We start from the raw sequence: 27,410 nt of genomic DNA on the forward strand, positions 1-27,410 counted from the left end.
TCACTGGTACAGTCTATAATGTTAGCAATTGTTTCCATGGTATCACCAGTAACATAGCCAAGAACCAGCTGAGCATCACAAGGATCAGGCATCTGGCTCTCAAGCAGCAGGGCAGCAGCAATTTAAGGAAACCACCACCACCACCACCAGCAGCTAATCATCACTAGGCCCCTCCTAACATTAGGCCTGGTACAGCTGTACCCATATTTCAACACCTCTGCCTCCTCCTCCATCCCAGACTAGGCTGTCTGGACATGTCTACCACAGCCACACCACACCCCTTCTGACTATGAATTGATCTCTGGCTTGGCTATGCTGACATGGAAGTATTCACTTAAACAGTGGTGCCTGTTCACTAGCCTAAGCACCATACACTCAACTCTATGATGTTCTCCCCTAAGAATAGCTGATTGTATGGGGAGTCTCTGTACTCTGAAATTCATCCCAAGACTTGGCACATCCTGGAGAAGAGCTACTGGGGAAACACATACCTTTAAAGTTTCCATGTGCCCATATCACATTTCATAGCCAGTGATATGAGCACCAAATCACAGTGTGCTTACAATTGTACAAGAATTGTACAAGAATATTTGATATGCAATTGAAGTGATAGATATAAGAGTTCAGAAATTTTGCAAGAATAGCTCATTCCCAAGTAAGGCAATATGGAAATCTGCTTCTTTGAATCCCTCAATCTGCTTGTTTAGACCATGCAGGGTCTTCCATGAGCAAATAGGATCCTATAGTGGCTGCTATGGAACGAGATGCAATTGGATGAGTTGGCAAATTGATACACCAGCTGATCATGCTATAGACATGATACGTGAGAACAGTACATGTACTTGTCAAAATCTGCAATTTTGGAGAGTAACATCTTTTGCTTTTATATAACATGAACAAAAAATTCAATGGTTAGGTGGCTCTGTGTTAAAAATAGTCCTGAACTTTATGTGGATGGTCTAATTTAAATTAGCACCCGATTTCCAAGTCCATAATTTGGGACAAGCACAGCCTCTGCTGAAGCAACTAATTAAGCACTTACAGTAAGGTTACGTTTTTCATTAAATCAATAGGCCCCCAGTGTCAGTAACAAAGTCCTAATTACTATGAAGTAAATTTAGATTGGAATTTGAATTAAGTAGTGATTTTCAATCTAACCACAGCATGTAAATATTGTAAATTGCCAGAATTACAGTTCAATAAAACTGAATGGATTTTGCTTTAGATAAACCAAATGCAAATGCTCTAAAAGGCCTGTTGCAATGTCACAAACATCTTGGCAGGATTTGTACGTGTAGCATCTAATGCACTGTTTGTGCAACTAGCACGTCAAGGCATGAGGATGCAGTCCCCATTTATGTTACCATGTTCTAAATATTTCATTACCTGTTCGGAAAATGAATAAATTTAATCTCTCCCAAGTGATCAAGCAAAATGATGGCTAATGTGCCCACTTACTGTGTTGCTTTAGTTTGATGACTATATTGTTGTGCTAAAGCACAGTATGAAACCAGGTTATCAGGTTATAACTGGCAGGGATGAAAAAAGCCAAGTGCTGAGAAACACAAAATAACCCGTTTTCTAGGCACAAATCATGTACTTTGAAGATTCAAAAAGGAAAAAAAAAAGATTACCTTATGAAATCACAAACAATAGCATTTTAATCAAACATAGATAAAATTGAAAATAATTGGAAGATTGTGAGGTTTTTGTTTTGCTTCAAACAAGTACTGAATCCACAGGATATTAATTAAAAGGGGGTGGGGAGGGAACTGTATTGTAGGTTATGTTAGGTTAAGTAACAAATCTGAAAAGTGCCTGTATTAAGGGTCACATATGCTATCATTACAAGCAAAAACTGTATTTTTTTAATAAAAAAGAAACGACCATTGTGAATAGTATTTTGTGTTTCTATGGCTTCAGCCCTAAACACAGCTACCTGTGAGTATCAACAAACTCAATGGCACTTACTTCTGAGTAGACAAACGTGCATATGATCATTGTGTTGCAAATGAATTCCTAGTGAAGGTATAGCTTAATTCTTTCTAATTAATATGCATGTCGCATCCATAGATGTGCATCTCTCCATATAAAAGGCATATCCAGGAGTGCCATTTCCTGGGGGCTGAGCTGTTTGGGGGCACCTCAATATCTTTTGTGAGGGGGCTGGGCTTCCCAGTGTTGAGGGGGCAGAGGAGGCTGAGCACAGAGCTGAGCGTGGCATGGCTCCAGTGGCTGGATCCTCCTCCTTTTGCCATGAAGAAGAAAACCTCCTGCCGGTGGCAGCGCCATGAGGTGGAGGAGGTGGAGCTGCCAGACATGGAAGCCACACAGTCACTATGTTTGGCTCCACCCCAGCTCCTCCTGATATCCTGACATTTCACACGCAACATCCCTCACCCAACTGCCCTCGCAAGCTGGCGTCTTTGAGCATATCTAAATACTAATCCTGCCTGTTAAGTTGTGGGTGAACATATCAGATGACACAGCGATTCTTCAAACAGCTCTTGTTTATTCACAGGCCAGAACAGAACTGATCTGAAGGGTTCAGCCAGCCTGCTTATATAGAGCTCCATTTGAATGCAACAGTAACCATTTACCATGACTATCCAATCACTGAACATCACTTTCAATCCCTTATTTGCATATGTGGACCTGAGTGAAAACTATCTACAGTATCCCCCTGCTGGCCCAGGGTGAGAACTTCAGTACATAACACTGTCATTGCTTATGTGCAAGCAACTACACACCCATAATTTCCCCTCCCTGCATCATTGGGATGACTTCCTGTGTCTGGATGATCCTGAACTGGGATGGCTCAAGGGCTCTGTCCTGGGATTTGCATAACTGCATTTATGGTTTGATTTCTTACCAGTGCATGGCAAGATTCAGGTCTGTCACACCAAGGTTTCAGGCTACAGATCTGACAGAAGTTAGATGAGATTGAATTCTAGCCACAGTTTGCATTTCCTTGCTCTTTCAAAGACGCCTTGGCTGTGCAAACACACTTGCATGTACTCTGCATCCACTGCACTCCCACTGCCGGCTTGGAAAGCAGGATACAGGGACACAATCTGTATCCTGTATCCATATTTATCCTGTGTTTATTCTGTCATTTGTTACGGAATGCTGCATTTTGATGTGTCTACCCCTCCCAAACCAGCTTTGATTGGAATTGAGAAAAAAGAATGATGTAGCTGCCTTTTAAACTGCCAATACGTGCACACACACAGAGAGAGAGTTATACCAAAAAACAAAACAAAACTGCAACAACCATTTTGTCTGTTCCTTTGAACATTTTTTTTTAAGCAGCAGGTGTGGCTAATAAATTTGTCAAATAAACTACAATGGCTTAAGGGGACTCCCCAACATACACTGTACCTGAGGAAGGATTAGAGCAGGCTAGATAGAAAAGAAGGTAATAAGGAAGGTTGGTTGTTTAAGAACCTGCAGGAGTCTGACTGCCAGGAGGCCGAGCTGCAGAAGCGGAAAGCAGATAGCATTATCAACTCAGAACAGATCAAGGATTTCAAGTATTTGGGGATCCAATTTAAATCAGAATCGCACTTGAGTAAGCCATCAGGAGACAATAAAGCTTCAAACCTGTCAAACAACCAATGCAGTTCTAACATTTCTTCACGCAGAGGCGGATATATGAATTGCACCTAAACTCAAGATCTATGCGAGTTTCCCCATAAATGAGCCACGACACAGAAGTGTGGCAAGAGTTCACCGTTCCTAAACTGGGGTCTCCACATCTTTCAAGCGGCGTTATAAAAGCTAAATTGACATCATATTTGGATAAGATTGAGTTCTCCATTCATATTAGCCAGGATACACAACAGCCTGCTTTCATATCTTGAACTTCAACACGTACCAGATAGAAGATGTCTAGAGGTACAAACAAAAAATGTATTTGGAACAAGCTGTCAACAGCCCCATTATTACTTGGGCTAATAAGTTTTTGTTGAAGTTTTTGTTTTGTTCATCATGATTTAAAAGCTGCTCCTCCCAGCAAGGTGATGACTTTCATACAGTCCCCATATTGGGAGGCTTACTTAGCAGTCATTGATCAGCAGGGCTGAGTAGCCACTGTGTTAAATTTCCCAGAATGCACTAGCATGGGTATATTGGCCACTGCCAAGTAAGCCTGCCAGAACAGAAGCTTCGTTGGTGGCTCTCAGGGGCCTAATTAGTGGAGGTGGGGAGGGGTACTAGCAGACACTATGCTGATGCCCGATGACCCTCCTGACACCTGATACTGTCCCTGCCACATAGTGCTTTAAAAAGAAAGTCAGATAGTGGGATCTTAATACAGCCATGTGCAAGGGCAGTTTCAGCTTGCTTGATTCTTTTTCGAGTTAGCTGCTTTTATTCTTTACACTTTTGTAGCTTCTAACAGTGACATCGCCATACCCTGAAAAGATATATATGAAATTTCTTGTAAGTTGTTAATTATGTATTCATGGTTCGGGAGGAGTGGAAGATACTGTGTCCTAAGTATTGTGCAGCACTTTCTATCTTGCCCCAGGGAATGGGTTAAAATAAATAAAATAAACCCTTAATATTTCATTTCTAAATGGTGCTTTGTGAATCACCACTCACAGCTCACCTCAGAAATCATCTAGGGTATGCAAGCATTCTTGTAAAGTATCTGAAAAGTCTTCAGAAACTTTGTGAGCATTATGAGGTGTGCACACAAAAAATGTGTTTTTCCAGGTTCCTTCTCTTCCATGGTATTTCCTGCTTCCCACTGGCAAAAAGCAAACCAAAACCCTCACCTTAGTGAATAGATAGGAATGATGTCAAATTCCATCCCTGCCTTTACATTTTACTCCCTCCTTCCTTCACAAAAGAGAGTGGTTTTTAAATTTGCAATGGGGAGCTGACTGGTAATAGGAGCAGGAACTGAATCAGTTTTTAAAAGATAAATACAGAGTCAAATATGTCTGGACCCAAGCTGGAACGGCTTGCATTTTATCGAGTGGCGGAGTTTGCATTTTGATACCTGGTATTACATATCCAAACTTCATCTGCATTAGAATTATATGATACTAAGAAAATAATTAGGTATAGATTTATTTTGCAAAATGTAGTACAATGCAACAGGGGCCATTTCTGATAAACTATAACCCTGTGTTTCCCTTTATGTTATATTCTGCCAGCTCATTCATGTACAGTATCTATCCTTTTCCTATGTTTGTGATTTGACTGTACCTGACAAAATCACCTTACTTGGGGAAGGATCCTCCCCCCTCCCATTTAAATGAGCAAACTACATAGCTCTTGATCTTTGCTGGGTGTCATGTGCCATGGCAATCGAAACTTTACCCTGCAGAGCAAATGCTTTCTCTTTGCTGCTTGTGACATGTTCACTGCAGGATTTTTATTCCTTGGATACAGACCTGTGAATTTATGCCTGCTCTAGAAACCCAGAACATCCTTGGGGTAGGAAACTGATGCACAAGGTTACATACCAGGTGCAGAAACACTGTTGTAAAAATATCTAATTCATCTGGTGGTAGTAGAATTCCTTTCATAGTTATTTATTACAGCTTCCTTACAATTCGAGGACTGCATTTCAGCTTTTGGTTCAAAGAAGTAGGACCATGGTGTTTACCTAGAGAAATGCAAAACCACCAGCATTAAGGCAGCTGTGGACATAATATGTAAGGCTAAAAATGAAATGATCAAACTAACAATTTTCCATCCCTGTGGCTATTTATGTGAATAATTGTTCAACTAATTGCATTAGTTAGGCTCCATTCTGCACTGTTTCTCTTGGCTTTATAGATTCTAGGGGGAGGGGAAATTAACATGTCTTGTTCATCTTGTTTTTGCAAATCAAGTGGTCATTAAGAAATTGCACATTTTCATTTTGATTGACACATTCCAATTATCTCCCTACGACTATGGCTTTTGGAAGCTCATGTAACAACTATTGACACATAATTCTATTATGTTGCTAAGGAGGTGTAAACTATGCTTGAGAAATGTTTAACTGATGTCACAATATATATATATGACGTTGGTCTAACAACATATATATATATTTAGTGACTCACCATGGGATGGCTTATTTATCATTATTTATTAACAGTATTCATAAATCACCCTATAACAAAGTTTTCAGGACAGCTGACAAGAAATGAAACTGTTTGGAATTCAGTAGCACTCATATAAATAATAAGTACAATGCTGCATTACCAACACGAGTTGTAGAAAATAAAAATAAGCTTCAAGCTAAAACACTCAAAGGTCAGGGAAAACTAAAATGTATTTGCCTTGCCCCAAAGCGACATCAGTGTAGGGGCCAGGTGAGCCTCTCTGGTGAGGGCTAGGGTATCACCACCATGAGAAATGACAACTCTCCCAGAGCCTCCCAGTCATACGTCACTTAACAGGGGCACAGAAGGATTTTAAAAGTCCAGGTAGGCTCACATGGAAGAACATGTTCCTACAGGTACCCTAGTCATGAACTCTGAGGCTAAACAGCCAATACCAGCATTGGTTTGGGTTTTGAATTGGTTTTAGAAATGAGTGGGGAAAGAGACCAGCTCCTGATACTCAGTTTTGGTTAGCAAGCACCTAGTCATATTCTGAAGCTTCCAGGTCATTTTCAAAGGTAGCCTCACATTGTAGTACCCTAAATGGAAAGTTACCAGGCTATATGGACAATACAAGCAAATGTACTCCCATCCAGGTAGGGCCATAGCTTACATATCAGTTAGTTTAACTTTGGTCTATATAAAGGTGACTAATACATAACAATATGTCAATATTGTCATAGTATTTGTGATGATTTCAGAACAATTTGTGTTAGAATAGTTTCATTTAAGGGGAGCGGGTGGCGCTGTGGGTAAAACCTCAGTGCCTAGGACTTGCCGATCATATGGATGGCGGTTCGAATCCCCGCGGCGGGGTGAGCTCCCGCCGTTCGGTCCCAGCTCCTGCCCACCTAGCAGTTCGAAAGCACCCCTAAGTGCAAGTAGATAAATAGGTACTGCTTTATAGCGGGAAGGTAAACGGCGTTTCCGTGTGCTGCGCTGGTGCAGGCTCGCCAGAGCAGCTTCGTCATGCTGGCCACGTGACCCGGAAGTGTCTGCGGACAGCGCTGGCTCCCGGCCTCTTAAGTGAGATGAGCGCACAACCCTAGAGTCGGACACGACTGGCCCGTACGGACAGGGGTACCTTTAGTCCCATTTAAAGCTGTAATCTAAGATCCTAATCCTAAACAGACATCATGGGAATAAGCCTTACAAATTTTAACTGAATTCACTCCCATGATTAGGTTTGGACAATAAGAGAGAAACAGAACGTGGCAATATACAGCAGCTGTATTGGTTACTTGAAAGGTGAATGACAGGGTATTTTTTACAGGCATGCAGGCGACAGATACATTAGCATGGTCCTTTTTTAGTGCTGGTTATCTGTGCATCTTAGCATTTAACTTCATGGGGGGGGGAAATCTGGAAACGCATAATATGCATAAAAATATACAGGACATTACTTATTTATATGTAAAAACCTTTATTCTATTTTGTTATTTTAGATTAAATCCTGTTTCAATTTTATTCTCTCAGGGATGCACTAACAGTTTGAGCTCAGCATGAAAGCCATCAAACACTTGAGCTGAAATTTAGATTGGGCAATTTTGCCTGGTGAAGTAGAAAAGGACATGTGGAAAAGCAGAGAACAGAACGGCTTATGGAAAGGCAGATGTTTTAATAACTTGTTGTCTAGTGGGAGACTCCAATATCTAAATTTAAACGCTGCGGCACATTTAAGGGAGACATTGCTGGGGGTGGGGAAAGCTTGCTCTGCAGGAATTTACGCAAATGTGCACATGTAGTAATGTGTGTAGCTATGAATACTGACTGGTTCTAAAACTAGAAACACGGTCACTAATAGTGGTGTCAAATGGATTACGAATTGTATTTTGACCGTCTTGAGCCCATTCTGACATCCTGTGGACATCCTTTTGCACTGTGAGCATCGCTGCCTTCCCCCCATTTAAGATATCAGCAGCAACAACAAGGAAGGCTAGCAGCAGGTTCTCCATTATTTCCTGAAGGGCTGCAACGACTTTCTCCCTTGCATCCATGATGTTGCTGAACGTGTTCATGACAGCAATCAGGTTGTTAATGAGCCCTGTATTTCCTAGAGCATCTGATGTCACTAGTAAGGAATCAAGGATCTGGGACATTATGGTGTGACACTAGTAAGTTTGAAAACGAGTATAGTGAGTGGTGGTTGAGCTCCTGCACTTGTAGGGAAGGATTTATCTCTGAGCATATCTCAAAAAAATTCTGTCAGTGGTTCCTTCACGTCTGATCTAACCCTCTGGGCAGGGGCTGATCACTTTGGTCTTTCCTACACAATTGCTACTTTTATTACTCTGTCCAGCCTACCCTTCCCAACCTCTAGCGTGAAGAGTGTGAATTCTGAAAGAGAACTCCCTGACTTGAAAGGAAGTGCTGCTTCTCCTTTCTGTTGGCTTCTACCTGGGTAGCTACAGTGGAGATGGAGGTTGCCACTGGGGAGGGGAGGGGTGGTATGTATGGAAATAGTGGGGGCAGGTTGGGACACACACACCCCAGTCCCTGCTTCACACTTTTGGCTCTTACCTGTTCAGGCTAATCTAGGAATAGATACAACTGCTGCTCTCACTGTGCAGGAGTAATGCACAGAGGCAGCTATACCTTCTACCTAAACCATGGTGGGAAATTAGGACCATAGTGTTGATCCTTTAGTGCAGCAGGGGTGGGTTGGGGAGTACCTTTTTAAGCCGCAAGTGTCTTGTCTCCTTCTAGACAACCTTCTATGTGTGGGGTGGGGTCGCAAATTCCAACAGTGAGTGGGGTCAGATGCCAAAATCTGGTGAAGCAATTGACATGACTCTTTTTACATAGCTGCATTTCAGCTATGCAGAAACCAGAGGGTTCTATGCATACACATTCTCCATACTAAATCCAGACAAGCCAGAGGCATGATCAGAGTTCAAGGACCACATTCCAGCCAGCCAGAAGCACTTGACAACCTGTCAACCCGATGTGACCTAGGGATGAGCATAGCCTGTGGAAAGATGAGCATGGCTCCTGGGCCTATGGTTTCCTCTTCCTGCTTTAGTATGAAGGCCCAAATATTGAAAAGTAAGTCAAGCACTGCCCATATGTGCATAACCTGATTAAAGATTGGACATGTCGGGAATAACACTGAAAAGATAGCATTCTAGTACAAGTGAATTACCCAAGTAAACACTTGTGTTTCAAAAGGTACAATGGACAATAGGATCAAGATATTTATTTGTGATCCAGTCTTCTGATGAACCCAGGAAGTTAGCCAAAGACACAGACTGACAAACATGAATGGACTTGAAGCCTAGTACAGTATATGAATTGTCATTAAGTCAGACAACTGTAATATGGAGATATTACGAACAAGTGCTATCAGCTGGTTGCAAAAGTCATTTGATCACGGAGCTGTAGTGATTCTTGTCACAGCCAAACCAGCTTTGTAATGTTTTGCATGTTCAGACCCAGAGACCTCCCCCCTAAATAAATTCACACTTGACTCAAATTTTAGTTTTGGTTTTTGGCAGAATTTAGGCCACAACTTTATTGATTACAGAAAAGTGAGTGGTTGCATAGGCTCTGGTTCAACTGGCTCCCTGCACCCTTGCAGGTAGCGCTGACCCAGGGCTCCAGCATAGGTCAGCCAAGCGTGAACACCTGAGGTAGGTGAAAAGCCCGGGAACAGACTCTGTTCACTCCCCAGATGCTCCCCTGGACTCAGGCACGGGCACAACCCCCTCTCGGGGGTTGACCAAACCAAGTTGAGTCCCTGGATTCCTTTAATGGAATACCCTTCACATAGGGATGGCGAGACCATTCTCCCATCCCTATCACATGAACCAGTGCCTATCCGCAACCTTACAAATTGTGACGATTTGCTAAGCGGCAGGCGAAACCCAAATGGCAACAGTCAATCAGCCAACTGGGGGAAATTCCTGTCATGCCCCTGACCCAATGACAGACGACACACGATGGCATAGCAAGGTCAATCACAAAATACCCTAAATATAGGGAGAGGTGGGTGTTCCGTTTGCACGAGCTGAAAGAGAATCTCTGGGTCATGTGCAAAGGATTAAATAGGTCCCTCAAACCTTTAGTCTGCACCCTATTGGCCAGATTACCCCAGCAATGAGGAACCCACCAATCGGGCGTTGTGGCTATCCAATAGAGCCACCCACAACCAGGTCTCCAGGTCTCACCACAACACGTGCCCTCTTTTAGGGAGGACACAATTTGCACAATGCTTAATTTTCACACAATGATCTATGTCAAAGCCCGGTTTTTCCAGCTTCACCAACACAAGACAATCTTGAGTCTGGTCAGCTTCTGATGAAATTATAGATGAATACAGACTACAGCGGTACCTCTGGTTAAGAACTTAATTCGTTCTGGAGGTCCGTACTGAATGTGAGGGCAAAGCATCACATACCAGACTCCTTCTGGAAACTCTTGATATTTATTATTACAACTCATTGGGAATACCCAGGGCAGATAAGTTGGATTGCAGGGAAACAAACAAGTGCAACATGACTTAAAATTGTCCCTTGTTGCTGGTCCATTATGGGCCAAGGATAGCTTCATCCAGTTCACTTACATTGACTGTTCTTGCTGAGGACATCTGGGCTCGCTTCTTAAAGAAGCACTACACAATAGATTAAGTATTTTCTGTGATGGAAGTGTGGCTGAAGTGAAGCTACAACACATGGAAGATGCAGGATGTTGAAGCTGGACTCTAGGCTGCCTGGTCTCAGTTGCCATCCTTGTAGTTTTACTCCAGCCTGATACAGGTTTTCCCTAGTCTCACCCTACTCACATCTTGAGAAAGCTAGGAATCCTAGGCATCAGGGGTGCCACATTGAATAAAATATTGGGGGGGGGGGAGGCTGCAGTTAAGCCCCACCCTGCATAATTGATCACACACACCATTCCCCCCTGGCCCCGTCAAATATTTTATTGGGAGGGTGAAGCCACCTCGGCCACTAGGAGTTGGCTCCTATGCTAGGCATCATGAGACTTTCTCTTTGTAAGGTCAAATCTACACCACACATTTAAAGCAGTATTATGCCACTGAAACAGTCATGGCTGTCCCTCTAGTTCACAAAGTTCTATTCGGAGGTGGATTGATTTCACCTTCTGGAAATTGTAGTTCTGTGATGAGAATACGAGTCTCCTAACTCTTAGGATGCTTAACAAATGACAGTTCTCAGGATTCTTTAGGGGAAAGTCATAACTCTTATAAAGTGGTATAATAGTGCTTTAAATGTAAGGTGTGGATGAAGTTCTGTGGTGCCTGAAAAGCTTGGATCACAACTGGATAATTGCTACGCATGGGTTTTTTTTTGGGGGGGGGAGACAAATAGAACCTTAAAAACATTCTATTTCAGAAACTTGTTTTCTTCTATATATAAAAATATTATGCAACAAAGATTACGATAAAGCTGAGCTAAAAGCTAAAAGTACTGCCATCAAAAGAACGGTACCTTTAGTTTTTAGCTCAGCCTTACCTTAATCTTTGTTGTATAGTATTTATTTATTTATTTCTAATGACAATACAACAGCTGTGATATGTGTTTTAAAATTCAGAAAGAATACAAAATATAACCAATGGCTTGGTGAACAAATTCACATTAGAAATAAAGCATACTTTCAAATAAGCATGGATGATTAACAAATAGATCAAACTGTTACTTTATTATTACTATAATCATAACAGTGGATTTTCTGCAAAGTTTAGGTGCCATTTTAAAAGCCACACTTTAGCAAATAGGATATACCGGGTTTGAGAAAGTAATAAATGGAAGAGATTAAGTTGGCCTCTGCAATGTAGGTCACACCACTTAATCTCACTGGACCCTTTTGACCCTAAAATCTATGAATCTCCTTATTCCAAGTGTTGTAGAAACCGTTTCCAATGGACACTAAACTTATCAATCCTCAAAACTCAGATTGTAGAGGCTTATGAAAGATGTTTTCCTGTAGTGGTCTAAACTTGTCTGAATTAGTAGGGGAAGAAAGTGAGTTTGTTGAGCTATTATTGCCATCATCATGGTCACGATCTGCAATGGAGTCTATACTCAAAGTTGGGGATTTATCTAGCTATGCTGTGGCTTTCTTACAGAGAAATGTTTTGGGACAGTTTTGATCTCTCAGGCATAAAGGAGTCCTGAGAGTAGTTTTGAGGTATCATGTCTTTGTCCATATTTTAATGGTCCTGACAGCTTTCATTTCATTTTATCAAACCCTAGTTATGTTTTATGCCTGCAAAATTTCGTGAATGCTTCAATCTAGCTCTCAGAAGAGTTATGATTGTATTTTGAGCCAGCATGAGCAACATCTGCCCCACTTATCTTCCATTTCAATTTAATATTCGTACTGCTGGAGTTGCCTATATTATCAATGTCAAAAAACCCTAAAAAGTCTTATCTTCAACTTTCATTCCAGTGCTTCAAAAGGGGCTTTGAATTTGCATCTTACTCTAGGGAAGATGTAGTTTAAAAACATTTTTTTTTTGCCCAGCTTGCTCCATTAATTTCTGAGGAAAATGCACCTACTGCTGTGAATATGACAGTTCTCAACCTTGGTATTTTTCCAGGATGTCCCTCTCCAGGGAACTGGCAACACCATTCTGACTTACCCTGCTGGAACTGCACCTCCTGCTGGGTAATCAGCTACTACAGTGCTAAGGGAGAGACCTCGGTATGATTAACTGAATGCCTCTTGTGAATGCTAAGGAAAAGGAGAAACAGTAAGATTTGGGGGTGGGGGGGATTTAAAAGATAAAGAGATCCATTTTAAGTAATCATCTCTTTTTCAATCAAGGCAGATAATTTACAGGTACACAGAATAGCTTAATTATTAGTAGCACCTAGTATTTTATACGCATATCTTAAGTAAGCTTTAACTTAAAATAATATTCATCATCCCCATCAAACATTTTTCTCCCAATTACTACTTTGAGCGAGTGAAGAACGAAATTCATTTTGTAATGATTATCTGACTCAGGTAAAGCTGATTTTCTATTACTTCAGGCCCAAGCCTCTGACAAGGGCACAAAAAGGATTATTTTTTCAGCAGTTTTCAGCCCAGCTAAATCAGCAGATAATGCCATCTACGATGCAGAGTGATCTTCACCTAAAGCCCTCCTCATTGTTAATGTTTCTTACATCTCAAATGTGCCACAGTGGCAAAATTATTCCAGAGACATCTCTCTACAGTGTCACAAGAGAAAGTCACTTTTTTATTATTCTACCCCCCCTCCCCACCAGCTTCTATACCTTTTCCTGTCAATTAATATCCTTCTCTCTTTTTTGCAACAAAATACCCAGAGCTCTGCCCCCATTTTAAATTGCATTATCACTTGAAGGAAGTGTATCACCTGATAATCCATCTGTAACTGCTTTATCATACTCAGCACATCAAATGAATACTCTAAGCACTCTGAGATAAATGAAGAGACACAAAAGAAGACTATTGTGTTCTCTGGCAAGGCACAAAAAAGTGAAATGGAACTGACAGTTATTGGTGGCTATTCAGATAAGAGCAGGTGGCAGTATCTTTTTAAGACTGGCAGAGAAAGAGGGCTAAGCTTCTTATACTGAAAGTTTTATTATTGAACTTGTGTGTTACTCTTTACAGAAGAATCATTTTTAGCTGAATCTTTCCATTTGCTCCAGCAAACCTTTTGACATTTAGTCCAGGCCTGAATAAGATGATACAAATATTCCAGGGAGGACGCTTGACCCTTTCCAAGAAGTCACTAGGAGATGAGATCTGCTGGTTCGGGAGGCCTCTGTTTCAAGTGGCTATGCTGGAGACCTCTCCAAAAGCAAATCTACTCATGGGAACGCACCCGAAACTACTGTTTACACTCCAAGACCTGATCTAAGGAATGATGGAAGGAGATGACCAGGAGGGATTATTTGTACAGGAGGGAAATCTCAGAAGCACAGTGAAGCTAAAGAATTAAATCAGAGGGAAAAGGATGGCAGGAGGACGGGCTTATTTTCTTATACTGGCTGCATTTGGATGCAACATTAAGGCATGCTTCAACATTACAAGAACAAGGCTCAGTGAACATTGGGGTCACACAGGCTTCCCCTCCCAGTTTAGCCATGATGAGAAAGTTCATTTTTTTTATTTTTAATCTGCTTCTGTCTTAGATTAACTTAGATTTAGCATTAGAGTGGTCATGTGTCCTACTTTACAGAGGACAGTCCTTGAGGACATACCCTCCAACATTTCTCTGATGAAAATAGGGACATCCTAAGAAAAAGCAAGACATTCCATGTTCAAATCAGAAACCAGGACGGCTTCTCTAAATCAGAGACATCCCTGGAAAATAGGGACACTTGGAGCATCTGTGAAGGCATCTTCTGTTTCAAGGGCTGTGCAATCTCAGTCTGGTTTAAAAATAAAAATTCATTAGACAAGACAATACTAGTGGGGTTTTTTTGCGGTGGGGCGGGGACCCAGTTGTTTCACAGAAAAGGTAAATCTAGATTAAATTGAGGTGGCTAAAGAGAGGTTGCATTTTGATGCCAATTATATAACGTGGATTCTGCACTCATCGTACAATACAGTACATGCCTGTTTGGAATCACCCATGGACACAGTCTCCCCCACTATGAGGTATGTATTAGATTTCTGTTTAAATTACAGTAATATTAACTTGCAATTTTGCACACCTATACATCATTGTTGCTGTTGGCATCTGTTTATCTCTGGAGACAATGGAAGCGTGTGCCTTTGGGGGTAAAGTCAAACTGTTGGACAGTTACTGATGTCCATACATACACATCAGTAAACACAGTTTTTATGCACACTTGTATCCTTTTAGTTTTTGTGACATATAAGTGGTGTAAATATTAAGTATGCTGACTTAGCCCTAAATGTGGTTAGTGCTAAGTGTGGTTGGTTGACACAAACTAGCTTCATAAACTATAGTTTGGCCTGCATCAACTAATCACATATAAGATAATGTACAATTTGTCTGGGTTTGGCTGATGCAGTAGTGAAAGTTTCCAAATTCCTCCTCCTAGCTGCATTGTAGGAGAGGATAGTGTGCTGGCCCAAGGCTTGCTGCAGCTGATTGTCATAACTATGGATTAGTGTTAAACCTGAACCAGCACACTGTCTATACAGCCACTAATCCTTTAGCTAGATCAATTTTGTAGAGGAGTTCAGTGGTCAATTGCTGTTTCTGTAACTGTCATATTGAAAAAGTATTCATGGTTTCTTAGTTATAGTAACTAATAATTGTCTCCTCCATCAGAGCAAACTATCTCCCACAATTCCACCAATCACTACTTAGAAAACATCAAGGGATACGGTAATTTACACTTGCTTTTTGCAGTTTCACATTCCATTGTGCAAAAATAATTTTGATGTAGAACAGAAAACGGTGAACACTGATAATTATTAAGGTTGTTTTTGAAAGCTTCATTTTTGCATACAAAGATTACAAAAGGACACTCTAGCTGAGGCTTGTAGTTAAAGCACACATAATAATTGTGTGATTATGAGGCTGATGCATATCAAAGAGCTATTATGGTGTTATACATGATTATGCTTATAGATACTTCTATAGTTTTATAAAATATGAAGCCATTGCATTCCAATGCCTTCCTCATGCTGGAACTTTCCAAGTCTTCTCCTTCATTTACTTTTAAATTATGTATATTTCTAGACCATCCATCCCATGATGGTGAACAAGGCAATAAAACAACGGCGTAAAAACCAACCAAACCATTAATTAAAGCACAAAGTCACACTATGAAACTAATTCCATAGCAACATTAAAACCACCACATTCAACTTACAAACCTTACCCAAATGCCTGTTCTTAAGACTCAAGTTGACTTCTGAAACTCATCAGTGATGAGGCCAGCCATATTGCCAGAGGGAGCTCCATAACTGGGGCGCTGCCACAGAGAAAATCCAACCTTGCATCACAATCCATCAGGCAATGTTCACCAACAGGAGAACAAACCAATAACCCTGTAGGACTTCACAGTCCATAAACCAAGGGTCTGAACAGTAGTTAGTCAGTGCCACCCTCTAGCCGCAGAAATATAAATAGAAATAATAAAAGAAATAATAAATCCAATTACAATAAACACAACCAATAAAAAACTAAAAAAGCAAACACAGACACACATCTCTACAAATAAAATACAGGTCTAGCAGATTCTGCTTCACCAAAAGAGGTCTCAGATACTTTAAAATTCTTCAAACTAAGGGCCAAAAGCCCATGTATAAAGAAATATTTTTGCCTGGTGCCGAAGAGCAGATAAAGATGGAGCCTCCCTTAAGAAAGCATTCCGCAAGTGAGGAACCACCATTGAAAAGGCCCACTCTAATGCTGCCACCCCCTGGACCAGTGGGGGACTTTGGGCTCTCAAATTTCAGCAGTGCCCTGTACAATGCTAAAATTTGGCCTCTTGTGCTTTGTTCCGCATCATTGTTGTGGTGCTCCCTGCAGTGCGGTGTCATAGTCTCATTGCTAAGCAACAGTGTGTAGAGCTCAGTGGAGTGGGAGGCCAGCCAACCAGAAGAGTCTCTGAGGTGTACTTGCCTGGAAGGAGAGTCAGCATCCAAAGTCAGGTCCAGTCCTAAGGTTGGGAAAACAGCAACTCGTGTGGTCAGACAGCCCAGGGGTCAGGGAATCTGATGATCAGAGGCTGAAGATTCAAAATGAGCAGGAAGCAGCAAGATAGAGCCAGGTACTGCAAGTGTTGTTACCAGCACCTGACTGCTGCTGGAGGTTCTGCTTAAGAAAACTGAAGCCAGCTGGTTCGCATTAGTGCCTTCTCTGTGTTCTTGGAGGCTGATCAGTTGCAGGTGGAGTCACTCCACATTCTCCCCCTTCAGGCTGCTGTTCAGCAGGTGAAGCTGTCTCCTCGTCCATGACACGTGGTTCCCAGTGCTGCTGCATTGGTCATGCCACCCTAAAACTGCTTCTGTTTGGACATCCAATGGAAGGGCTCATGGAGAAGGGCTTCAAATGAAGATTGCAGGGTCTGGATTAGTTCATGTGAGGAGATACTGAAGTACTGCTCTCCTGAGCTGCATATTAGATCTTTATAGGTCAAAACCAATACTGTGAATTGATCCTGGAAACTAATCGGTAGCCATCGCCAAAACTGGTGTTATGTGCTCAGACTGCCTTACCCCAGTGAACAGCCTGCCTGCTAAATTTTGCACCAGCTGCAGTTTCTAAACCATGGCACATTGCAGTAATCTAACCTAGAGGTTAGCAGAGCATAGACAATAGAAGTTAGGCTATCCCTCTCCAGACAGGGGTGCAGCTAGGCCACCAGCCAAAGCTGATGCCACAGAGGCCACTTGAGTCTCATGCAACAGTGATGAATCCATAAGTGTCCTCAACCTGCATCATCGGAGCAGGCCACATCCTACCCATCCAGTCCATTAACATCCTGATGCTATGTAGTGCTAGATATGTGTAACTCCATTGTATCAATAATATCGTCTATAGCACGGAGGTTTTGGAGTTCAGTTCAAGCCCTGATTCAAGGATGTGACCCTGATAAATTCTGCAACATTGTGTCCACAGAAAACCTGGTAAGTTTGGTGTTAGAGTGGGGTAGTGCCTACTGCAAATGTCAATCTTTAAATATATCATGTTAGGACGCATCACAGGAATAAATTGTAATTCATTCCAACAGAAACCAATCTACCCACTTTACTTTGTCACATGAATGCCATCCAAGGGAAGGGGGGGGGGGAATCTGTCATCTAGCCTTCAGAATTGAAGCAAAATTGATCATTTTCCTCTCCTTTCCATATCTCTTTGCCACTTGTCAGTCAGAAGCCAGATGACCTGTGTTAAAATATCCATTAATTTTTAAACATGTTTACTCATTTTTGCCAGGAAGGGGGAAATGAAATGCAAATGTCTAAAATTAAATTTTGGGTTGATAGGAAAACATTGTGACAGGGATAAAAACTGACCTGCAGCCTCACTTTATAATGTCATTTTAGCTGTGAGGGCAATTATCCATCTGTAACAAAATGGTGAACCATTTCTGTCTAATGAGAAGCAGATATCTGATTTGCATAAATGTCTTAACAAATAGTTCTTATTCTTGGAATAATTGCTAGACTGGTTTTTCTATGTTTTATCTCCCTTTTTTATTACTATTGCTCCATAACAGAAACTTCTGTTATCACTTCTTCTGTACATAAATAGATCTATAAACCCAAACAAGATGTTTAATGGAAAGTAATGTGAGCCAAACTTCTCTGGACACATAATATAAACACTTTTAAACTCTTTTAAATACTTCAGCCATTCAAACCTGCGAATTTTTGATATTTGTGAGATTTTCAGAGTCTGATGTGTATGTGTGTGCCTGCACACAGAGAGGTGAACAATTTAATTGATTAATTAATTGATCATTTAGTTTAGCGCCCTTCATCCGAAGATCTCAAGGCAGTTCACAGCATAAAAAGACAAAATAAAATGACAAAATGCATAATAAAAATAAGAACAAAAACAAACCAGTAACCCCGCCTCCACAAACACATTTAAAAGGGCATACAAGGTTAAGCATTCTCTCCCTCCCTTGTGAGAACATTCCCCAAAGGGGGAGACACTGCATAAAGGGCCTGTACTAGTGTTGCCACCCTCTGGACCTCTCATGAAGGAGGCACACAAAGAAGGGCCTCAGAATGGTCCGGGTGGGTTCATATGGAGAGAGGCGTTCCTTGAGGTATTGCAGTACTCAGCCATTTAAAGCTTTATAGGTCAAAACCAGCACTTTGAATTGGACCCAGAAACTAATTGACAGACAGTGTCCTTGGGGCAGAATTGGTGTAATATGTTCAAACTTTCTTTCCGCAGTGAGCAACCTGGCCATCAAATTCTGCACCAGCTGAAGTTTCTGAACTGTCCAGAGACAGCTCCATATAGAACATGTTGCAGTAATCTAGCCTGGAGGTTACCCAGAGCATAGACGACAGAAATTAGGCTATCCCTGTCCAGATAGGGGCGCAGCTGGGCCACCAGTCAAAGCTAATGGAAGGCACTCTGCTACCCAAGCCTCAAGCAACAGCAGAGGATCCAGAAGTACCCACAAGCTATGTACCCATTCCTTCAGAAGGAGTGTAACTCCATAAAGAGCAAGGTACTACCCATCCATCCAGTCTAGGGAACCACCCACTAACAGTGTCTCAGTCTTATCTGTGTCAAGAGCCTTATCCATTCAGATATTCCTTAAGTCAGCCATGGCTTCTACAGGACTGCCAGTCATATCAGCCTGGATATCCCTCAGGGCAGTCTGGAAAGTGATTGACTCCATCAGTCTCTGAGGGTGGACAATCCTCATAGGTCCCCTGTGGGAGGCGAAGCTCCTGGGGAACAATACAGCATGGCAATGTAGGATTGTTTTCAGGAGACATTCTGCAGGGTGAAGGATGGCTGCCCCCATTAGGCCCAAGCTGACACTTGGAAAAACCCTCACCAACTTAATATTTGAGCTTAAAGTAATATGAATGTTTTGCAAAATTACCTCCCTTCTCTGCCTGAAAGTTGCTGAATATACCCCACCTTTGTGAAAGATGAATGGTTTCAAAAAGGGGGGGGGTGGCTATTAGACCCAAATTCTAAATCATTCAACTCTGAGAAAAGAAGAAGAGGAGTTTGGATTTGATATCCCCCGCTTTATCACTACCTGAAGGAGTCTCAAAGCAGCTAACATTCTCCTTTCCCTTCTTCCCCCACAACAAACACTCTGTGAGGTGAGTGGGGCTGAGAGACTTCAGAGAAGTGTCACTAGCCCAAGGTCACCCAGCAGCTGCATGTGGAGGAGCGGAGACGTGAAACCGGTTCACCAGATTATGAGTCTACTGCTCTTAACCACTACACCACACTGGCTCTCAGTGAAATGAAACAAAAAATATTCCATCCATCCTTACTCAAAGGCAGATCAGAACTGGGGACACCCTGCTTCTTCTATAGTGCATTCCAAACTGCATAATGGTCTTCAGTGTATCAAGTTTAAAGGTGAGGGGCACAGGGCAAAACTGTACTTGCACTCAGGCAGAGGTTTCAGCTGGATTACCTTGTGGACCCTTTCAGATTTATGAATCTAACTTTCTATAGTCCAGAGATACAAAGGGAAAGAACTGTCAGAAGGCAAAGGGAAAAAACCCCCAATGCTGAAGTGTCACATTTCACAGATTTATTATGCGTTTACAGTGCAGATAAACTCAGTGGGAGAAGTTAATATCAATTGATAGATACGGTGGAGGTGGTGCCCACACCGAGCATGAGCTGCTGTGGTTTAAGTAGATTTTAATGCCCAGTTGGAAATATACTTTGATGTAACAGAAAAGTTCACGGATTGACTGAGAAATTGTAAGGAAATGACTACCACCAAAGAGTACAGCTCTGCAAACATTTTTTTTTCTGTCAAAGCAAACCTTAATATACAGTTGCTATTTTCACAATTCTTTTTATAACTATAAAGGGTTCAGAATCTTGCCTTTTTTGTAATGGTACTTTAATTGGCTCTCTCTATTAGCTGTTGTTGCTGTTTTTAAATTCCTAACCTCTTCATAAGTCACTGGGACTGAGTGGGCTAGAATTGTATTTAATAGAGTCAAGTTAAGATGACACTATTATTATCTACCGTTATCTACTATTATCTACTGTTACTTCTTAATTACATAAAAATATTAATAGTGCACCGTATCTGCTGCAAAGTTACCTCTTTGATTACTTAGGTGAAGTGGGGTGGGGCAGAATGTTGTAGAACAGAAATCTGGGTGTGCAAATCACTGTACTATGCCATTTCAATTAGGATTCCCTCCCCCTTTAATTTCCCAGCTAATACAGCAATCTTGCATGATTGGGAGTCTGTTTGGATTGCTATGGGGAAAGTCCCCAGTATATAAAACAAAACAAAAACAAAACAAAACACAATTGTACTTATTAAAGTTTTTGTTTAGATATGTAATGGCTTCTGCAAAGACAAGTTCTGTCTCATGAACCTTTTACAGTTCTTTGAGAGTGTCAACAAGAGAGCTACAGCTCGTCTTACTTCAGAAATGACATTGTGCAGCTCAAAAAAGGGTAACCAATATGATCAAGAGGCTAGAACAACTTCCCTTTGAGGAAAGGGACACAATTTGGGGATTTTTTTAAAGCTAAGATAAAAGCCAAGTGAGCTTTGACATGACAGAGATATATAAAATTACGTGTGATATGGTAAAAGCTGAGAGACAAAAGTTCTATTCCTTCTGTGATGGTGCCAAAAACTGGGATCATTCGGTGAAGGAGAATGCTGGAAGAATCAGGACAGAGAAAATTAAGTACTTCTTTGCACAGCACATAGTTAAACTATGGAGTTAGCTACCACAAGGTGGTAATTACCACATCTCTCACCAACTTGGAGAGCTTTAAAAGAGGATTATACAAATGTCTAGGCTGTACTGTCTTTAGTACTGAAAGGAGTAAGCCTCTGAATGCCAGTTGCTATTGTACTCAGATCCTGCTCACAAGTTTTCCATTAGCAGCTGGGCAGCCACTGTTAAAACAGGATGCTGGACTCTTCTGTTTATAAAATACGCACAGACAACACAAGAAACCTCTAGGCTCTGCAGGTTAGGGAGGATGGCAGGTCTGTTCACAAGACTCATATGTATTTAGTCAGTGAAAGTTATTCATGCATTGTACAGTGGAACACAGTGGCAAGGGGTGGGCTGGATTCTACACACATCCCAAAAACACCTCACATTTCTCCTACTCGTCTCTGGTACAAGTGTGTCAGTAGTGGAGAAAAAGAGGCTATATGAAAAAGACTATAGTTACAGAAGTCCTCAGAACATGTGAGTTGTGGGGGTGGTTTGTTCTTCATGTATTGTTCTATGTTCCTATCCCATGAGCACCAGACATTTTAAGGAAGCTATCTACATGTTGTGATACAACACAGGAGTCTATCATTGAAAAAAAGAGGGGGGAAGGGGAAACATCTCAGGGAACATGCCTAAAATACCTGCAGTCATTTGTGATATTGTGTGTTATTCAAAAGAGAGAGGGAGGGAGGTGACAAGACAAAAGATGCCTAAAGTAGCTTTTTGGAATCTGGCTGGTATAGCTACATGCTGTCACAAGGGAATAGGCATGCTCTGGAAAGGAGAAGTATTCTAGGAAGAAGACATACTATGAAGCTCACATAGTGACCACACTTGTGGAAGAAAGTGTGGGGAAGATAAATGAAACACAGAAGTGGCCAAGAGAAAGACTAGAGCCATTCAAAGATGTGACAGGAACGAGTTTGGTGAATGAAGAGCAATATAAATAGTAGAGACAACAGGTAAGCTTACAGTCTGGAACATTTAAGGCTGCAGATTTGTGGTTGTTCTTTTTCCCTGAAAGAGGAAAGAACTGTCATTATGATGGAACCCAAAAGTGATGGGAACATAAAATAAAACTGGTAAAAGAGAAAAGTCCTAATGTACAAGAACTGTAGCTTTAAGAATTCTGTCACTGAAATTACACCAGCACTGTTTGGACTGGGATCTATACTGGATCAAGAACAGAGATGGAAAAATAGAATGAAAAGCTGACTAAGCCACCAGAAATAGACTAGAGAAAAACAAACAAAACCAGCAGAAATTTAACAGTATATACATACACATGCTACAAGAGACGGAGCCAACATGGGCTGTTAATTTTTTACGGTGCTGATCGCTTTAACCCTTGCATATGATTTTAGGGGCAGGTGGCAAATAACTGAAGAAGGAAATGTTAGTTTAGCTTCCAAATAAATTTTGCTCTTATCAAAGATTCACAGAGGAGTCTTACACATTTTCAGAAATGCACTTAATTGATAGAAAAGATTGCTTTATCTCTAAGATAACTAGGATAGTTAGATGGCTAGGAAGCTGACTGTAATTTTAATCAGCATTATAGAAGAGTAGTCTGATAAGGTGGTGAAAGAGAAAAAAGACGTTATCAAGAGTGTTTTTAAAAATTGTATTATCTGAAGTAACCTGAATATTTTTTCTCATCTTGTGCAAACATTCAATGATAATACAAACAGTAATTCAGACTAATTAAGAAATCAAACCTTTTTTTTAATGCCAGCATTTCAGTCATAAGAATGTAAGAAGAGCCTATCAATTCCAACATTCTGTTCACGCAATGGTCAAACTAGATTCCTGGGCAACGTCCACAAGCAGGACATCAGCCCGGTGGCATGAAAAGACATCATACGAAAACTCACCCAATGAAAAATTGGCATTTTCTCACTTCCTTTTGGTCCCTATAGCTATAGTAGCACAGGCTTAACAGGGCTGGACCTACCATTAGACAGAGTGAAAAAAGCATTTCTGGAAGGATGCTGAGGCCTGGGGAGAAACAGCAAGACACCGGAGCATCGAAGTGCCACACAGTCTGTCCTGTGCCCCCTGAGCTGGTTGCAATCAGAGGAGGACTCTGTTCTGCTGCCAGTGTTGAAGAAAGATTCAACTGTCAATCCAGCTGAGGGTTTTTTGGGTTTTTTTACACAGAATAGAGGAAGGCGCCATCTTGTACCATAAGGAGAGGAAATTTCATTAGCTTGTTAGCAGGGGCTGCATAGCAGAGGCAGGCACTTCAGTGTTGAGGATCTGATTTGATCACCAATGCACATAGTATATGCACTTTTCCCACTTGCCTCTGACAGATCTGTAATACCTCGGCAAAATAAACATATTCCTTTACTTCTGAGTGGTAAACCATGGCCAATTGTTTCTTTTGTCATGTCACCATCAACTGTTAAATATTGCCTATGTAATGGTTGGTTCTCTCCCACAGAAGCGAGACAACTCCGGCAGTAATTAACTCAGGTTTATTGCTCAAAACACACAAATCACTCTGGAGCTCAGTCATTCAGCATCTGCTTCCAATTTAGCTGTTGCAGAGTCTGAGTTCCATCCCTTCCTCTTCCCATATTTAAAGCCCCACTTTCACTTCCTTTCCTGTTCACACCTCTCATTACTTCTTGGACACCTACATGTCATGGGATGGGCTATTTCTGGTGGCCCTCCCTCTGAGTCTAAACTGTCAGTCTGTCTTCCCCCTTGAACTCCCCCCTTCCTTCTCCTTGTTCTCTCATAACCTTTTGGAGAGGTGAGCCATTGCTGTAGCTGCCTTACCAATGCACTTGTCCAGGTCAGTGTCAATGGAAAGGTTGTTGTTGATGGTGGAGCCCAGGTAAACAAACTTGTCTACCACCTCAAGCATGTGGTTACCAATGCCAATGTGCGGAGTGCTGGTGATGCCCTGATGAAGACGTTGGTCTTCGTCAGGCTGATGGCGAGCCCGAACTCCATGCAGGCTTGGGCAAAATGATTGATGAATCTTTGTAGACGTGTCATTTGCAAACAACATCTCACAACATGTCATGGAGACATGCCAGGTTGAACAGACCCCCATCACTCCTTGAATGGAAGTACACACCGTCTTCAGTCAAACTGAAGACATATGAGATTAATAGAGAGAAGAGTATGCTAAAATGAGTTGGGACAAGAACACATCTCTGTTTCACACCCTTCTTTATAGGGAAGGCATCCAAGGATGAACCAAGAATGAGCCTGGTCTAGTTCTTTGTAGAACAGGTCCTTGATCTGTATGTCCGAGCACATAGTGGAGCACATTCAAGATGTTAACTGGATTGGAGGTGGCTGAAAGCTGGATAGAGAGCAAGCACTCTGAGCCCTTGGTCAGTGGTTCCTCACTGCGAAGCCTACACCATGAATGTGGTTCTTCTGGATGCCCTCCTTGCTAGAAGAAGGTGTAGTTCTTCTCTCAGAGGCTGCCATTCAAAGTGAGTCTGATCTCCCGTAAAGTGGCAAAATCAATGTTGAGTGTTTCCAGCTCATGATTAATGATGGCCATCTTCTGTGAGTTGTTAACCTGCAGTAGGCCGGCAGAGAAGCCAGGACATATTGTCCTGATATTCCAGCTTACTAGGTGCAAGAGGGTTTGTTTGTTTATTTAGTGGTTTGGTCTGTTTGCCAAATGATGTTCTCAGCTCCAAGGACACATTGAAACAGGCAGACACTGGCTGTTTGGCACCTTATTGACCAGGGGCTGCCCTGCTTAAGGTGGGCAGTAGTTGACCAGTGAGAAACAAGGATCTCTCCAACCAATGAAAGGCAACCCATAGCCTTTGTACCTTATGCCTAATGCCAATCAGGTTGAGCTTATAACTCATTAAGTGCTGCCTCCCACATTGTTCTTGTACTCTGATAGCATTCTGTTGAAATGAGACAGACATTTCCTTCTAAGAAACCTAGTATATTTGCCCAGCAGAGATCTATCAGTTTTTTGGGTTTTGTTTTTTTAAAAAATCAGATTTCTACCCAACAGTTTTTACACTTAACACAGTAATTTCTGGCCAATTATTTTCATAAGCTTCTCTCTTCAAAAGTGTAATAAGGTGTTTAATCTCGACTACAATGAAGCCAGAATGCCAAATAAAATGTATAAAATAAGTAATTTAATAGGGCTTGTTTTTCTAATGCAGAACAAGCTGAGTGAGTTTAAATAGTCTAAATAGTCATTACAATCTGACTGTGATGTGTTCTTCCCTCCACACTTGCTGAGGCATTTCTTGTGTTATTATAATGGCTTCTGGAGCAATAAATTACAGACGCAGAACCAACTGCTGAAAAGTGTAGGCGGCTCACACAGCATGATGCAAATCACACTGTAGGGTACCATTTCTTTATAACGAGAGTTCCATAATATTCCACCCACCATAACACACTTCTTCTCCACTGTCTTGTGGCTGTTGCAAGGAGCTGTAGTGTTGAAGGGTTTGCCATGGAAATAAAAACCCTTTCAGAAATAATGCTGATCGATAATCCCATACATATTTACTTAGATAGTAGTCACAGCAAGTTCTAGTGGGATTTACTCTGAAGTAAGTGAGTGTTGGATTCCAGCCAGAATCCAGAGTGTTGGATTGCAGCCCTATAAAGGAACTTGAGCATTGCTATTGGCACTGCATGCACAAGAAAATATATCTATTTGTTCAAGACCGAAGCTGACAAAAGACAATGGACAATATACTCATTTTTAACAACTTCTCGATGGAATAAATGACTGGGTTATCACTGACTGACCTGTGTTCCACAGGGTGATGATAATACAAGTTAACATCTCATCATACCACAAACTTTGCAACATTTTCGTCAAACTGTCTCCTCTCCCTTCAGCTTTCCACTAAGAAGGAATAAGCTATAGTTGTACCTTGGAAGTCGAATGCCTTGCAAGATGAATGTTTTGGCTCCTGAACGCTGCAAACCCGGAAGTGATTGTTCCGGTTTGTGAACGTTCTTTGGAACCCGAACGTCCGTTGTCACTTCCATGGCTTCTGATTGGCTGCAGGAAGCTGCGCCTTGGTTCCTGAATGTTTTGGAAGTCAAATAGACTTCTGAAACAGATTCCGTTTGACTTTCTTTTTTAAAAAAACAAAAATAAAAATCATACTTTATTTAGAGTTCAACAATAACAACCCCCCCTGCAGTAACTACTACATCAGTTCATTACAATTGACCAACTTTAACAATAAATGAACAATAATTGAAAAATTACAAAACATCACTTTTAACTTACTCGAGTTTTCATATTTAACTTTTATCTCTTTATCTCTTTCTTAGCAGGTCCAAGAGGAAAAGACCAAAGAAAGAGGTACCAAAAAAAAGAAAAAAAGGAAAGAAGAAAACAAAACAAAATAAACACATTTGACTTCCGATTAGACTCATTGTGTTATTATTTCTACTATTTTTTCACACACAGTTCCAAATTGTTGTATTGCTTTCTTTGTTTTCCTCAGATACCAAAAAACATATTTGTTGTTTTACAAGGATCATTCTATTTCTGCCAGGAGGTGTTTATTATTATAATACTTTTCCAGATACTCTTTAAAGATTTTCCATTCTTTCTGTACTTTCTGTTTTGGGTAATCTCTAACTCTCCCTGTCATCATGGCCATGACATGATGCCATGCATGCCATTCGATTTTCAAGGTACGACTGTACTTTTCTTACCTAGTGTGCACTTAATGATAAATATTAGTATTTTTACTGCTATTATTACAAATAGGTAAACGACACCTAATGAAGTGTGCATGCACATGAAAGCTCATACCAATAACAAACTTAGTTGGTCTCTAAGGTGCTACTGGAAGGATTTTTAAAAATTTTGTTTCAACTATGGCAGACCAACATGGCTACCTACCTGTAGCAAAATACCTAAAATACTCATACAGTGACATAATGACTATGCCTAGCTACCCCACTAAAATATGATCACTACACCAT

The 27,410-nt window shown here is 41.2% G+C and overlaps 1 protein-coding gene and 1 long non-coding RNA gene across 2 annotated transcripts in view; one reads left to right on the top strand and one right to left on the bottom strand.

The window, feature by feature from the left end:
- TENM3 (teneurin transmembrane protein 3) overlaps positions 1–27,410 on the bottom strand; it is a 1,264,592-nt gene that overhangs the window by 762,105 nt on the left and 475,077 nt on the right. The window lies entirely within an intron of this gene.
- Positions 16,618–26,840, top strand: LOC128420727 (uncharacterized). Its single transcript, XR_008332101.1, has 2 exons — positions 16,618–16,795; positions 26,748–26,840. It is a non-coding gene; the product is annotated as an uncharacterized LOC128420727 (long non-coding RNA).

The sequence above is a fragment of the Podarcis raffonei genome, chromosome 9 (genome assembly GCF_027172205.1).
Source record: "Podarcis raffonei isolate rPodRaf1 chromosome 9, rPodRaf1.pri, whole genome shotgun sequence".
In the NCBI taxonomy this organism is placed as follows: Eukaryota; Metazoa; Chordata; class Lepidosauria; order Squamata; family Lacertidae; genus Podarcis; species Podarcis raffonei.